The 14,674-nt window shown below is 34.9% G+C and overlaps 1 protein-coding gene across 4 annotated transcripts in view; it reads right to left on the minus strand.

Annotated features, from left to right (window-relative positions):
- LOC309627547 (bifunctional heparan sulfate N-deacetylase/N-sulfotransferase 4) overlaps window positions 1-14,674 on the minus strand; it is an 865,109-nt gene that overhangs the window by 431,061 nt on the left and 419,374 nt on the right. Inside the window, exon 1 of one of the 4 annotated variants that reach the window (XM_082389628.1) lies at window positions 6,498-13,655. The exons of the other annotated variants lie outside the window; for them this stretch is intronic. The gene's annotated coding sequence lies outside the window, so the exon portion shown is untranslated. Of the gene's footprint in view, window positions 1-6,497; window positions 13,656-14,674 lie in introns of those variants that run through there. 4 annotated transcript variants of the gene reach the window in all.

A 14,674-nucleotide genomic window follows, 5' to 3' on the forward strand; every position in this document is an offset into this window, starting at 1 on the left:
TCTATTTCTATCTATCTATCTATCTATCTATCTATCTATCTATCTATCTATCTTCCTAGTGATCAGGATGGGTAAACATCATACTCTATGTTGACAATATTTAGACCAAAATATTCAGTACACACTAAAAATCAGGATCTCTCTCTCTCCTTAATCTATAGAGATGACTGTTAAATATTTATCAGCGCACCACAGGATGGGTTTAGACACATCAGGATTTACCCCTGAGCAGTGAGTTATATGTGAGGGATACTATTAGTAAAGTCACGGTTCTTAGCAATTTAAAATGGTAAGTGAGTGTTAAACAGTCAGTGAACAGTATCTGCTATTGTATTACAAAAGTCAAGAACAGTGATAATTTCAATGTAAGTTCACACATTTGAATTACCATATTCATTTCTTGAGAATCCATTTTAAATGTTATACTGATTAACTAGGGGACTCAGATGAAGAAAAAAAAAGATGCAGTGTCTGGAATCTGTGACACATAAATGATTATGCAAGGATATGTGAATGCTTAGAATGAAACAGGAAAGTATCAAAGAGGATATAGTATGTTCCTCAATACTCAAGGATCCATCTTTTGGAAGAGTGCTTTGGCCTTTTCTAAAGAGCAGGGTTGGAATGTGCACATACACATTCATGGAAACCAAGTTATGTTCTTGATAACTTAGGTGTGATTAACAGAATAATTATTGTGGACTTGACTACTTCTAACTCATTAGAAATATTTGGTTTTTTAAACATGTAAAATTTAATAACCACCATCTCTTATTATATTTTTGAAGACATAATACCATCTTCAAATTAAATAAGAAAAAAGGCATAATTTAACTTCATAAATCTCTTTATAATCCTATTCTGAACTCCTGTAATTATTCACATTAATAATTCAATGCAGGAGAAAATAATCTTTACACTGTTATAAAAACACATTAGTCCCCACACTTTCTTGTGTAACCCAGTTCCATGTTTCCTATGACTGAATATTTTGGATATTAACACCAAGGAACATTGCAGGTTAGAAGCAAGCATATTTTTACATAGTGTTCCTGTCAGCACAGTGAGAGAAACAAAAATGCTTAGTATAATCATTACTGCACAAAGAAACCAATGCCACATTCAGGACCAGGAAGGCAGTTCTTTACCCCAGCTTCTCATTAGCTTGTCCTTTGCATTCTCATAGCAGTAATAGCAAATGCTGAAATCTGTTCTCCCTTATTTTGTTTTCAGTGTCTGTCACGCCACTTTTGTGAGAAAGTGAGGCAAATGAAAAGTACAAGCCATAAACATATAGTCTTGCTTCTTAATAAAATAACATCATAACTTCTACTTATTATTACCCACATTGTGCCATACAAATTGCTCACATTTTGACTAAGCAAAAATACATTTCCATTTATTTGTTTAAATCACAAGCAAAATGCAAAATGTATATGATTTATAGAGGGGTAGTCAAAGCAGGCCATTTTAATTAAGAGAGTTTGGCATTTAGATAAGTTTTTACTTTGATAATATATTTCTTCCTCTGTTAATATATGCAAATAAGAAAATAAGGAAATATAGCTTTTTTCACCTTTTCATTTTAAGCGAACTAACAGTATGCAAGTATTTATTTATTCTAATTTGGAGCCACATGTGGGTCAGGGACAACAGAGTAAATACACTGTAAGGTGTGCTGTTTACTCATAGTGGGTGAGTGTAAACAAGTGCTCTGCATTTCATTTTATGAGAAAATGGAAATTTTTACATAAAACCTATTTATGCCTTAATTCAACATCTATGTAAGAAAATGTCGGAGTTAAGAATCAAAAGATCTAGAATCAAGTTCAGAATCTACAGAAGTATGTGAGGACATCACTTCAACACACAAAATTCTCAGCTGCACTATGCAGAATGGAAAAGATAGCTGTCTCACCTTTCTTTGAAGTTTGAATATCAAATGAGATATTATATACAATTCTAGTTTTAAAATATAAATGTGGGGCTTCCCTGGTGGCGCAGTGGTTGAGAATCTGCCTGCCAATGCAGGGGACACGGGTTCGAGCCCTGGTCTGGGAAGATCCCACATGCCGCGGAGCAACTGGGCCCGTGAGCCACAACTACTGAGCCTGCGCGTCTGGAGCCTGTGCTCCGCAACAAGAGAGGCCGCGACAGTGAGTGGCCCCCGCTTGCTGCAACTAGAGAAAGCCCTCGCACAGCAATGAAGACCCAACACAGCCAAAAATAAATAAATAAATAAATAATAATTTAAAAAAAAATATATATAAATGAAGTCCTGTTATTATAACTCCTATATATAAATATACATATCTATATCTGTATTTTCCATACATATATAGAATATCTACCATGTTCTATATGTACTATAGGATGTGAATTTTGACTTAAGTAATAATTATTGAAGATCAGCTTAATACTAAGGTGCTATCCTAACTCATTACCCTGTTGCTTAATCCTTTGACCAACCAGTGAGCAACATACTCTCTAAATATAGATGAGAAAACTGGAGCTCAGAGATGTGATATTATTTGTCAAAAACTAATAAATAAAGCAAAATTAAAATTTAATTTAGCAAATTATAGCTCTAGTACTCTTTGGTATGTATATGAGCAAACACAAGACAGCATTTTTACCTTAAGAGAGCTTCAATTCTACTTAAAGGAAAAAGTATATGAAAAAACCTAATTAAATACTTAAAACAAGAATCTACGATGTTTTGCTGTATTTTTCTTGTATAGAAATAAAAGATAGAAGTTTTAAGGGAGAAGAGATTACTAGGGGCTGAAGAGGTCAGGGAAGACTAGAATCTGTGATTCAAAAGTATATTAGTATTTTTAATGGCAACATGAGGGCTAAGAGAGGATAGTTCAGGCAGAGGGAATGGGGGGGGCAAGAATTCAGAAGGACTGTGAGAGGAGGAAATTGTTCATAGATGTTAGTATAAATTATAATTATTCTTCCACGTGCTTTCTCAAGTGCAACACTAGAAAGGAGATTGCAAAAGTGCACTTTAAATATACTTCCCGTGTAGGTAAAATTCTAGCTTATAATTAATTTCCCAAATTTACACTTTATAAAATTGGACAGAAATAAAAAGACCTAATAGTGACTTCCACTTACTCGCCTTACAGTCATTCCACTTTTAAATTTATTTATTTTATTTATTTATTTTTGGCTGCACTGGGTCTTCATTGCTGCTCGCGGGCTTTCTCTAGCTGCAGCAAGCGGGGGCTACTCTTTGTTGTGGTGCGCGGGCTTCTCATTGCGGCGGCTTCTCTTGTTGCGGAGCACGGGCTCTAGGGGCGCGGACTTCCGTAGTTGTGGCACGTGGGCTCAGTAGTTGTGGTTCGCAGGCTCAGTAGTTGTGGTGCACGGGGCCAGCTGCTCCGTGGCATGTGGGATCTTCCCGGACCAGGGCTCGAACCCACGTCCCCTGCATTGGCAGGCGGGCCTCTACCACTGCACCACCAGGGAAGCCTGTCATTCCCCTTTCTAGTTGCTTTTACACTTGATTCATACACACACATTCTTATGTATTTCAAGAGACATTTTCTTAATAAATTCAGGATTACAATGAAAAGGAACAGTTGTTCCCACTGCATCATTTTCCCACTTTCATGCAGCCACTTTGCACAATTATTCCATTCCAAGGATCTTTCACATACTGACATTCAATACTACTATGGTCCTTGCATGCTAGTATGCTGTATGCAACAGCTAAATGCACATTTTGTATTTCATTCATTATTGTAAGGCAATAATGGGAAACAACAGAGGACAAAGCCATTGGGGGAGAGGTTAATCATAAAATAATTGATTTTTCATCATTATTTAAATCCTGAGCATACATTGAGATGAGCAGTAATTGGGTCAATTTAAAAATACTTACTTGTTAATTGGCTTGGGACTCGTGATCTTAATTTGCCCCCCTTTCCCTCTAGAATTTACAAGTTTGGAAATTATTCATTTTTATGAATAAGGATTGATATTGATCATCAACAGTTACACTTAGGCCTGGCTTACTCATCTATACAATGTGTTGAATAATATTTACCTTGTATCACACTCGTCCCCAGGCTCTGCTAATTAATAATTAATTATTAACACTAATAACTTTGAGTTACAGGTTAGAAATGCTATTTAGATATATTTTGAAACTTAATATGGGAAAGTTGGCATCCTATATTCTGAACTAAAAAAAAACAAAAAACAAAACAACAACAAAAAACACAGACACATTTACCAGGAAAGTATTGTCAATCCACATGGCCTAGAATTCTGGCCAGTAAAGTACTTTGATTGCAAAATATAACATATGTACTTAATATAACATAACACATAAATAAATAATATCCATATAATGCAAACTGTTTAAGATACATCGAGTGGATGGGGAACATACACTTGGGAATACCTTTCACTCTGCTTTTTCTTTACCTTTACACTGTATACATTTTTTGCCCTCAGGGGAGGGTCTTTCGCATCTGCCCACAGCTTCCCTCTCTCTTTCTATGGAGAGTGGCTTCTGAATTGCTTTTCAGAGGATACATATTATCAGATTACCTTTCCTCATTCTAACTCCCTGATATAAGGAAATTCTACCTATCACTATTATAATGAATCTCTGCTTTAAAAAAGAAAAAAAAAAAAGAATTAGAGATGCCATTCACATTTAATCACTAAAAAGATATTTATTCCAAGTTTCAAAAAATGAAAAAAAATATATATAGTTCATTGTGAATATAAAAGAATATTAAAACTGTTTCCATTATAAATGTGATTGTTAATGGATAAAGATGTGAAAAAAAAAGGAATCAAGCTGTTAAAAAGATTTTGTGTTACATATAATTCAGTTCTGTATATCTGTTAAGAAATTAAGAACCTTGATTCTCAAAATAAAATTGAGATCTATTTTGTTAGGCTACTCTGACCACTGATAGGATACTATTTAGAATATTACTACTAGTTCTGGGACTGAGCAACACAAGATTTATAGAGAATTGGCAGTATTTGAAGGAAAGTAATAATGATGTCTATATTTTGAAATTTAATTTCTTCATAGGATGGCATCATCAATTACAGAAAAAGAACCAAAAAAAAAAAAAAAATAGTGTGATTTAAGTGCATTTAAGTACTTCTTTAAGTACATGAATATTCATGGTCTACTGACTCTAAAACATGTACACCCAAGAGGATTTTCAATGTTGGTGTGAGAAGAAAATACAGTATTAGAACTTTTATCACATTTATTTTGTCTTATTCAGTTATTCTTTCAATTATTATCTACATGTAATATGTATATCATATGTTGATATAATAATATAGCTATATAATTTATAAATAAATAACTGAACATTTATTTAAATGTAAGTTAATATTTAACCAGTTATAAAGTTAGGAGAGATCACTGCTATAGAAAATCTCCTTTACACACTACCCAGGGCACAGAAAACTCAAGGGAACTCTAGAAAATGTTAATTGCACAGGAATTAAGCTGAATTAAATCAATGAAAACGATGGATAAATCATTTACTTCTATGGAGAAAGAAGAGAGAGATGAACATTTCTTTAATTTTTAAATGATATCATAAATATGATTTCGTTATATATGATTTGGCACATCACACACCAGGAATATGATTTCATGATATATGAAAGCAAAACCCAATAGCCATGAAAAGGTTAATTAAATATATGATGAGATTTTTCTGGTGAATTTTCTTTCTTCTTTTTTTTAAAGTAAGAAATTAGGCCAGTTTCATCTTTTTAAAAAGACTTATTTGTGACAACACCAGGTCCACTCATAGGAAAAAGGTAGGATAATTTATGAGGTTGCTTCGTATTTTCAAAAACCTTTTTTCTATTTTAAAAATATGAATAGAATGCTGTTACTCAGTCTTAATTTGCTCTTCTTAGTTCTTTGAATGAGTCTTTTTAAAAATCGATGTTTCTATGTCTATGTCTTCCTAAGTAAAGCTGAATAGTTCTTCCTATCAAGTGCTAGAATCTTGGCAGAATTAATTTACAATTATTACCTTTGAGACCTGGAAAGAGTCATGAATAGGCTTGCTAAGGTTGAATTAGATTGTTCCTGACTCATCAACTGATCATACTAATTATATTTAGCTTATGTTTCTTCTATGAAGATTCTTATTTGCCAGTTTTTGTATATATTTTAGGAAGTTGTTGATTATAGACATTATAGGTCAAGCAAATGTATTCTACTGTACACTAGGAGTAGCTGCCCTCATTTACCACTGGGAAGTGGCTTCTGTAATCACAAAGAAACAGCTGACAGTCATAGGCATGGCCTTTATTACTTTAAAATGCTTAAAGCATAGACTGTTTAAAGAAAATGTAAATTTTTGAATATATTTTATTTCAAAAATATGTTTACATTGAGGGTAAATAGAAGATTACCCAAATTAAATTTACACTCTCTAAAATAGGGAGAAAAGGAGGAAAGTATTGTAGAGATAAAGTTGTGACTTTACATTTTAGGGTATGCTTTATGTTGCAAGATGGGCATATATTCATGAGCCCAACCATGACTTCAGGGCAGGAGCCAATCTTTCAGTGGACACCGAAAAATGAAGTCTTAGAAATGTCACTTGTATTGCATTTCCTCTTCTTTCCCTTCCTTCTTTTTCTATAGAAAAACTGATAAAAGATATTTGTGAAACACCCTAACAAATGCCATTTATGGATGATTTATATTATAAAAAATAATAAAAATATTTCAGTATCAAACAGATTATGGTCATACTAAGTACATTTTGTGCATTATTCTATTTTTTTTTCCTGAGCCATAAATATCAGAATACAAATTCACTAGCTTTTTGAGAAGTTATAAAACTGAATAGCATTCATTAGAGTTTAATGTCAGGGATTAGATTACCATTTGTGATTCACAGTTTAGACTAATTCTGCATAGATAACTAGATTGCCCTCCACACAGTATTTCCAGGAGGTCACAGCGATCTCTTTACATTTCTAAGATGTCCCCAGAGATACTGCATCAAAGATCATTCAGCAATGTAGCATATGAAAAGTTAAATCTTGACTTCTGGAGTTAGCGTTTCTCATTATCACTATTAGTGGGAAAGAGTCAATCATTTACTGCTTAATTCAAGGCTATCAAACTTTCTCAGCCAAATTAACAATGTCACTTTTGGACAACAGCAAACTTATTCGTAGGCCTCACATTGGTTCCTTTGAAAAGCTTATTAATATGCATTCCTTCAATACATCCAAATCCTACTCTCCTTTTCTGAGTCCAGAAAAATTTCTAGGTGTTTTTCTTGAGGTTATTTATTGTGTAAGTGATGTTTCATACTTAAAAGCAAGAATTAGAAATCTATTTGTCTATTAATTCATTTAATTAAGAATTATTTTAGTATCTACATTATATGTATTACACTGCACAAGGCAAACGGAAACACGTAAGACCCTAGTAATGACCTCACTGACAGGCATTTTTAAAATCCAGTCACAGAGAGATGACATGTATCAATAAACAACTTGTATCTAACTCAATATGTCAAGTATCTGATCATAAAATAGTCAATATGTGTGAAAAAATTCAAATATTTGCATAGAGAGCTGAAGCAGCTTGAAGGACATTTTATAAAAGGATTTGACAAAATTTAGCCCATTTGACAATTTTAGATATTCAATAAATGGTTATTAATTGGAATTGAATCCTCACCCCCAGTGCCTTAATTGTCCAGAGTTCACAGAATACCCTGTTTTCTCCCATTATATTTCAGGAACATAGGGCAAATTACACATGCCTGGCAGTTGAATATGCTGAAAACAGCTTTGCTAATCAGATATGGCCACGTTCCAAACACATTCACTTGACATTTACCCTGCAGGGCTATAACTTTCAGCTTTCCCAGGTGAGTGACATTCACGATGTAATTGGGCATTGAATTTTCTGAGCTCATACTATTTTTTAATGTGGCTATATGAACAGAATAACACAGAAATAAATGTATTTTTGCAAGTGCCACTTTCAGTGTTATTAGATATATCTGTAAATAAAAATGTTGTCTTTGTAGGCAAGTTAACCTTTGCATTTCTATACTTAAATCTGCAAATTAACACCGTTTTGAAACCCTATAGTATCCTTCTTTCCACTAGAAATATGCCTGAAGGCTGCCAAGTGATTGGAACATCCAATATGCCTAATAAATAATAGATGTTCCTATTGACTATGGTTAATGTGGACCTAGTCTTCCTTCAGGATATGGAAAAAACATTCAATTATTAATTTTAAAATGACATTCGAGAAATAAACAGTCTTTTAGGTTTAATCAGAGAATCTTAGAAGATCTATTGTTAAAAGACTATATTATGTTCTAATGTGTTTTTCTCTATTTGTCTCAACTCCTTGTATTATCTTCTTGCCTTTAAATTTGGGATCTCCTAAATGCTAGGTCTTTCATGTCCCTTGAAATGATATCATCTTTTAAATATGCATTATATTTATATATATAAATATATAATATAAATTATATGCATTTAGGTGTTATTTATTTATTTATATCGGGCATCTTTGCATTTTGTATTGTGAGGAAGTTGAATTACTTCTTTCTCAGCTAGATATTTTAATATTAATTTAAAAAGTTTACAATTTACTTCTATTTGTGGCTCTGTAGTTAGATTTGCAAGGTACCCTATATTTTAGATACTTTTGTGTACACAAATAATCAGTTTTTATTATGCTTAAACTTTGTGAGTGGAACAACATTTAATTTGTAATTACTATATATGTTTAAAATGAGGTTAAAAGCCTTACAACAATCGCAACTAAACACGTCACAATTTGCAAGCCTAAGGACCTTTGTAGTGGCTTCCCACTGCACCTATGAAGCAAGCGTTCCTCGTGATTGTTAACATACTCCCTGTATTCCCTGTATTTCACGGATCTTTTATTACTACCTTTCTGCACGTCATCACAGCAAAACAGCAATGATTCCATGATTCTTATTCTCCAAACTGGCCTGCTTTTCCCAGCCTGTGATACGGCTCATAGCATCCCTTCTTCCATCATGCCCATGCCAAAATACAAGTTCCTCTTCTATTTCATCATAATAAATATTTTCCCCTTACTCTGTTCCAGGCACTGTTCTAAGTGCTTTATGTTTGTTAAGTCATTAATCCTCAAAGAAACTGATGAAATAGTTACCATCACCACCTTCATTTTATGGATGTGAAAACTGAGGCACAGTGAAAAATAACAGCTGGTGGTCACCCAGCTGGGTAGTGGCTACCTTAGTCCATTTGCACTGCTACAAACAATCAAACAAACAAAAAGCAAAAAAAAAAAAAACGACACATTGTCTGAGTGGCTTAAACAACATTTATTTCACACAGTTTTGGAGGCTGGGAAGTTCAAGATCTCACCAGACAGATTCGGTGTCTGGCAAGACCAGTTCCTGGTTCATAAATGGCCATCTTCTCGTTGTGCCCTTACATGGGAGAAAGGACATGCAAGCTCTTTGGGGTTTCTTTTAAAGGGACACTAATCACCATCCAAAGGCCACGCCTCCTAATACTATAATACCTGGGGTGAGAATCTCGACATATAAATTTTGGCGGGACACAAACATTCAGTTCATAACAGTGGCAGAGTTAATATCTGTGCCCAAACAATAAGCTTCCAGAATTGATACCCTTAACTACCATCTTATCTCTAACTACCAGCTCCAGCTTAAGAGTAGTCTTTTTAGGAAGTATCCTAACTCCTTATGGCCAAAAATACTTTTCCTTTCAATGTAGTGTTTATACCCTTTACATTTCTACTTTTGTTCTTGTAATAATTGAGGTTTTATTGTAATACTTTGTGTATGTGAAATACACCAGTCAAGTATTATTTACCTCTTTCATAATCAAGTATCAGCAGCATTTAAAATCTGAAAGACGTTCTTGGGACCCTTACCACCTACCTCTCGCCACAAATACTCTTTTACCTCATTAATTTTTCTAAATAGAAAAAGCTTTATAAAAACTGCCTAGGGGCTTCCCTGGTGGCGCAGTGGTTGAGAATCTGCCTGCCAATGCAGGGGACACGGGTTCGAGCCCTGGTCTGGGAAGATCCCACATGCCGTGGAGCAACTAAGCCCGTGTGCCACAACTACTGAGCCTGCCCCGCGCTTCTGGAGCCTGTGCTCCGCAACAAGAGAGGCCGCGATAGTGAGAGGCCCGCGCACCGCGATGAAGAGGGGCCCCCGCTCGCCGCAACTAGAGAAAGCCCTCGCACAGAAACGAAGACCCAACACAGCCAAAATTAAATAAATTAATTAAAAAAAAAAGTCAAAAAGTAAAAAACTGCCTAAATAAAATGAAATATAAAATACAGATGAAACAGTGCTTAAAAAGCCTTACTAGGTAAAATGTCTCAAAACTGTGTATTTTTGTCCTTTTATCATGAAATAGTCAGTAGTAGAAAAATTGCAAAATCTGGACTGAAATACTTCCTTGACTTTGATCAAAATTGCAATTTTGACCAAATTCTTATATAGATATCTTTTTCATATTTGTTCATTTCTCTGGCCCCTTTACCTGTATTCTGTACATCTTAGGTATTTAGTACATATGTTTCAAAATTCTTCTCAACTCTAGAAAATAGGGCAGCCTACTTCTCCAGATTTCCCAGACACTCACTGACTTTTTTTTTCTGCTTCAAATCAGATTTAGCTTGCACTTCTTGACATTACCAAAACAGATATAGAGATTAAGTATGAGGAATACTTGCTGGTTGTAGACAGACATTTTTTTAAAATATGGTAATATGATACTGATTATCTGGCCCCAGTTGGAACCGAGAGCAATTAAAAATCCAGCAGGTATTGCATAATTAGAATTTGGCAGCATAGAGCATGCAGTAGTAAAACAACTAATTAAATAATAATATATGATCATCCAGAATTGAAGGGTACATTAAGGAAACACTGAAAAATCAAGTAGAAATTGATAAAAACTAATAAACAATAAAACAACATAACACACCTGTTTTAGAGGAGGAGAATATAAGGATTGGGGGTAAATTTCAATATTTACAAATAACCAGAAGAAAGAGAAAGACAAGCTCAAACACCTACAATTTAATCTCAAAACAGACTGAATCCAGGGGCTTCCTGTAACTCTTTTAATTCATGCAGCCATAAGGCTAGAGCTGCCAAAATCCATATGTAAAGTCCTAATTGGTTGTTTGCCAATTTGTAATTGTTAGTAGGATTTACTGTCTCACAAGGTTTTAGAAACAAAATTGAGGGTAAGATAGAGGGGGGTACTAAAAATTGGAAAGGGAACTCTTGGTAATTCATCTCCCAAAACCCATGGGGGATTGCCACCTGAAGGGCTGATTCCTTATTATTCAGGAATGGTTTCTTGCATTCCTTGAAGTTTGTTCAATAACTTAATGTAAGCAAATTACATGTGTGGGAAAGCCCATTTTCCTTCTTCGAAAAATCTCCCTTTCTAACCTTCCTCTTCCAACGCTGCCCCATTACCTCTGCACACACAACTAGAGTCAGGATCTCAGCGCTCTGATGGGCGAATTATAAAGTTAAGAGCAAAAGTAGAAGACTTGCCTCACAAAAGTATTTCAAGACTTTTTTTATATACACAAAATTTGGACAAATATATGTGGGAATGGATTTTGGAAGTATAGGCAAATAACATAATTTTAGATGGAGGTAAATTTATAGATATGGTTGGACTTACATGTCATTCTGTATTCAAATATACTAAAACACTATTACTAACATGAAATAATTATAACAGTTATAGCTAACATTTATTAATTATTTCTGTGGGGCACTTTACAAAATATTGTTTTTATTTTACATGCTGTAAAATGCACTTATTTTGGTATATGGCTCATCTGACTTTGACAAATGCAGAATCATGTAAACACCACCACACTCAAGATACAGATCAATTTTAATATCCTCCAAAAGTCCCTCGTGATTCCCCTTTGTAGTCAACCCATCCCTTCACTCCTAACCCATGGTAACTACCCAATGGTTCGATAGTTTTGCCTTTTCCAGAATGTCAGATAAATGTAATCATACAATATGTAGCCTTTTGAGTCTGGCTTCCTTCACTAGCATGATAAATTATATTGTTGTATGTATCAATATTGAATTATACAAATTACTAGATTTTCTTTTTTAATATCTTCACTAGTTGAAGGACATTTAAATTGTTTCCAGGTTTCGGCAATTACGAATAAAGCTACTATCAACAGTTACATGCAGGTTTTTGTAAACATAGTTTTTTCTCTTAGTTAAATACTTAGGAGTGGGATTTCTACATCATGTTGTAAATATGTGCTTAATAAGAAACTGTAAAACTGTTTTCCATTTAATGTAATTGCTGATATGGTTGGATTTAAGTCTTTATTTGTATTAGTTATTTGTTGTTTGCCCTTCTTTTTTTCCCTCTACTCCACTTTCTGTGTTTGGATTATTTAAATTTTTTTTAGTAATCTGTTTTATCTCTTGAATTTCAAGCTCTATCTCTTTTTATTTTTCTTTCTTGTGTGATTGTGTAGATTGTTGCATCTAACCCTCTACTGTCTACCTAGAGTTTATATTTACCACTTCAAATAAAATATATGAACCTTACAACCATATAATCCCTTTCCCCTGCCCACATAGTGTTATAGTAGACATATGTACTACAACTGCATACACTGAAAATGTCACTAGGAAATATTATAATTTTGTTTCACCAGTAAGAGTAGAAAAATAGTATTAGTATTTACCTAGATATTTGCCATTTCTTTTGCTTTTCATCCCTGAAGTTCCAACTTTCCCTCTGATAGCTTCTCTTTAGCCTAAAGAACTTAGATTAGTATTTCTTTCAGAGCAGGTCTGCTGTTGACAAATTCTCTTAGTTTTTATGCTTCTGAAAATGTCCTTTTTTACTCCTTCATGCCTGAAGGATATAGAATTCTTGGTTGCTACTTATTTTCTTTCAACTAAAGATATCCTTACACTTCATAGTTTCCAAAAGGAAACTGCAATCATTCTAACACTTGCTCCTCTATATGAACTGTATCATTTTTTTTTTCTGACTACTTTCATTTTTTTCCCCTTAGTTTTGATTTTCAGCAGTTTACTTATGATGTAACTGGGTGTAGTTTTATTTGAGTTTACTGTGTTTGGACTTTTCTGTTCTTTGAATGTATAATTTTTCCCCCAAATTGGGAAGTTTTGAGTCATTTCTTCAAATATTTTTCAGCCCCTTCTTCTCTCCTGCTGGGACTGTGATCATGCAAATGCCACTTAACTTCATCCATCTTCAAATTAACCATTGCTTTCCTCTGTCATCTCCATTCTGTTAGGCTATTCAGCCTATCCAAAAATGTTAGTATTTCAGATATTATATTTTTCAGTTAAAAATTTCCATCATGTTCTTTTTTTTATAGTTTCTACTTCTCTGCTGAGAACTTCTATCCTTCTATTCATTTCAAGAGTGTTTATATTTATCTCACAGTAATTGATTATAACAGCTACTTTAAAGACCTTGTCATCATGGGATTTGCATTTGTTGATTGTATTTTCTCTAGAGAATTGTCAAGAGCTGAACTGGAGAGTGCTGAGCTGCCAGGTATCTAGAAGTTCAATTAAAACAACAAGCAAGGGCTTCCCTGGTGGCGCAGTGGTTGAGAATCTGCCTGCCAATGCAGGGGACACGGGTTCGAGCCCTGGTCTGGGAAGATCCCACATGCCGCGGAGCAACTAGGCCCGTGAGCCACAATTACTGAGCCTGCGCGTCTGGAGCCTGTGCTCCGCAACAAGAGAGGCCGCGATAGTGAGAGGCCCGCGCACCGTGATGAAGAGTGGCCCCCGCTTGCCACAACTAGAGAAAGACCTCGCACAGAAACGAAGACCCAACACAGCCATAAATAAATAAATAAAAATTAAAAAAAAAAAAAAAACAACAAGCAAAATGAAGGTAACAGTCAAGCCTTTAATTGCTTATTGCTATGCTGTAAACAAAGAGGCCAAACAGGAAAAAGCATTGGTTCTCCCAGTGTCCCATTTTCCCACACAGAACAGCACTCAGTGAGGGGCAAGTGGACCAGCTCAGACCTGGGGATTCTTTTCCCTGCTGAGGAAGTCCCAAACAAAGGCTCATGCCCTTTTATGGACCTGAGAGAAGGGAGAGGAGAAGGGCCAGAAGTGGAAAAGTACTGAGTCAGAGATGAGAAGATATTTTCAAAGCTCTACTTCCTCCTCCAGATAAGGAGATCTTGGCAGAGGTACTAGGGAAAGGCCTTGGCTCAGGACTCCCTTACCCCCAGTACACTCATAAGGAGGCCTCAAAATGGCAGCACCTGGGTTCAGAATGCAGCTATGTGCAAGGCCATGGGCTGTTAGCTCCTGAGTCCTTGATTGCAATTCCTTTCAAAGACTTCAATGTACTCACTGTGCACAAAGTCTGGTGTAGGGAGGGCGGTTTTCTCCAGTGAGATCTTCCAGGTAAAGCCTTTGTAACTGGCTAGGGTTGGGCTTGAAAATCCACACATAGGATTTGGCCTGGACCCAGACTCTTCAATTTTCCTGTATGTTTAGCAGTTTTGTTTGTCTGTTTTTTATTTTTATTTTTTTTTAGTGTTTTATTTTATATTGGAGTATAGTTGATTAACAAT

Source organism: Balaenoptera borealis (genome assembly GCF_965194805.1).
Source record: "Balaenoptera borealis genome assembly, chromosome: 4".
Lineage (NCBI taxonomy): Eukaryota > Metazoa > Chordata > Mammalia > Artiodactyla > Balaenopteridae > Balaenoptera > Balaenoptera borealis.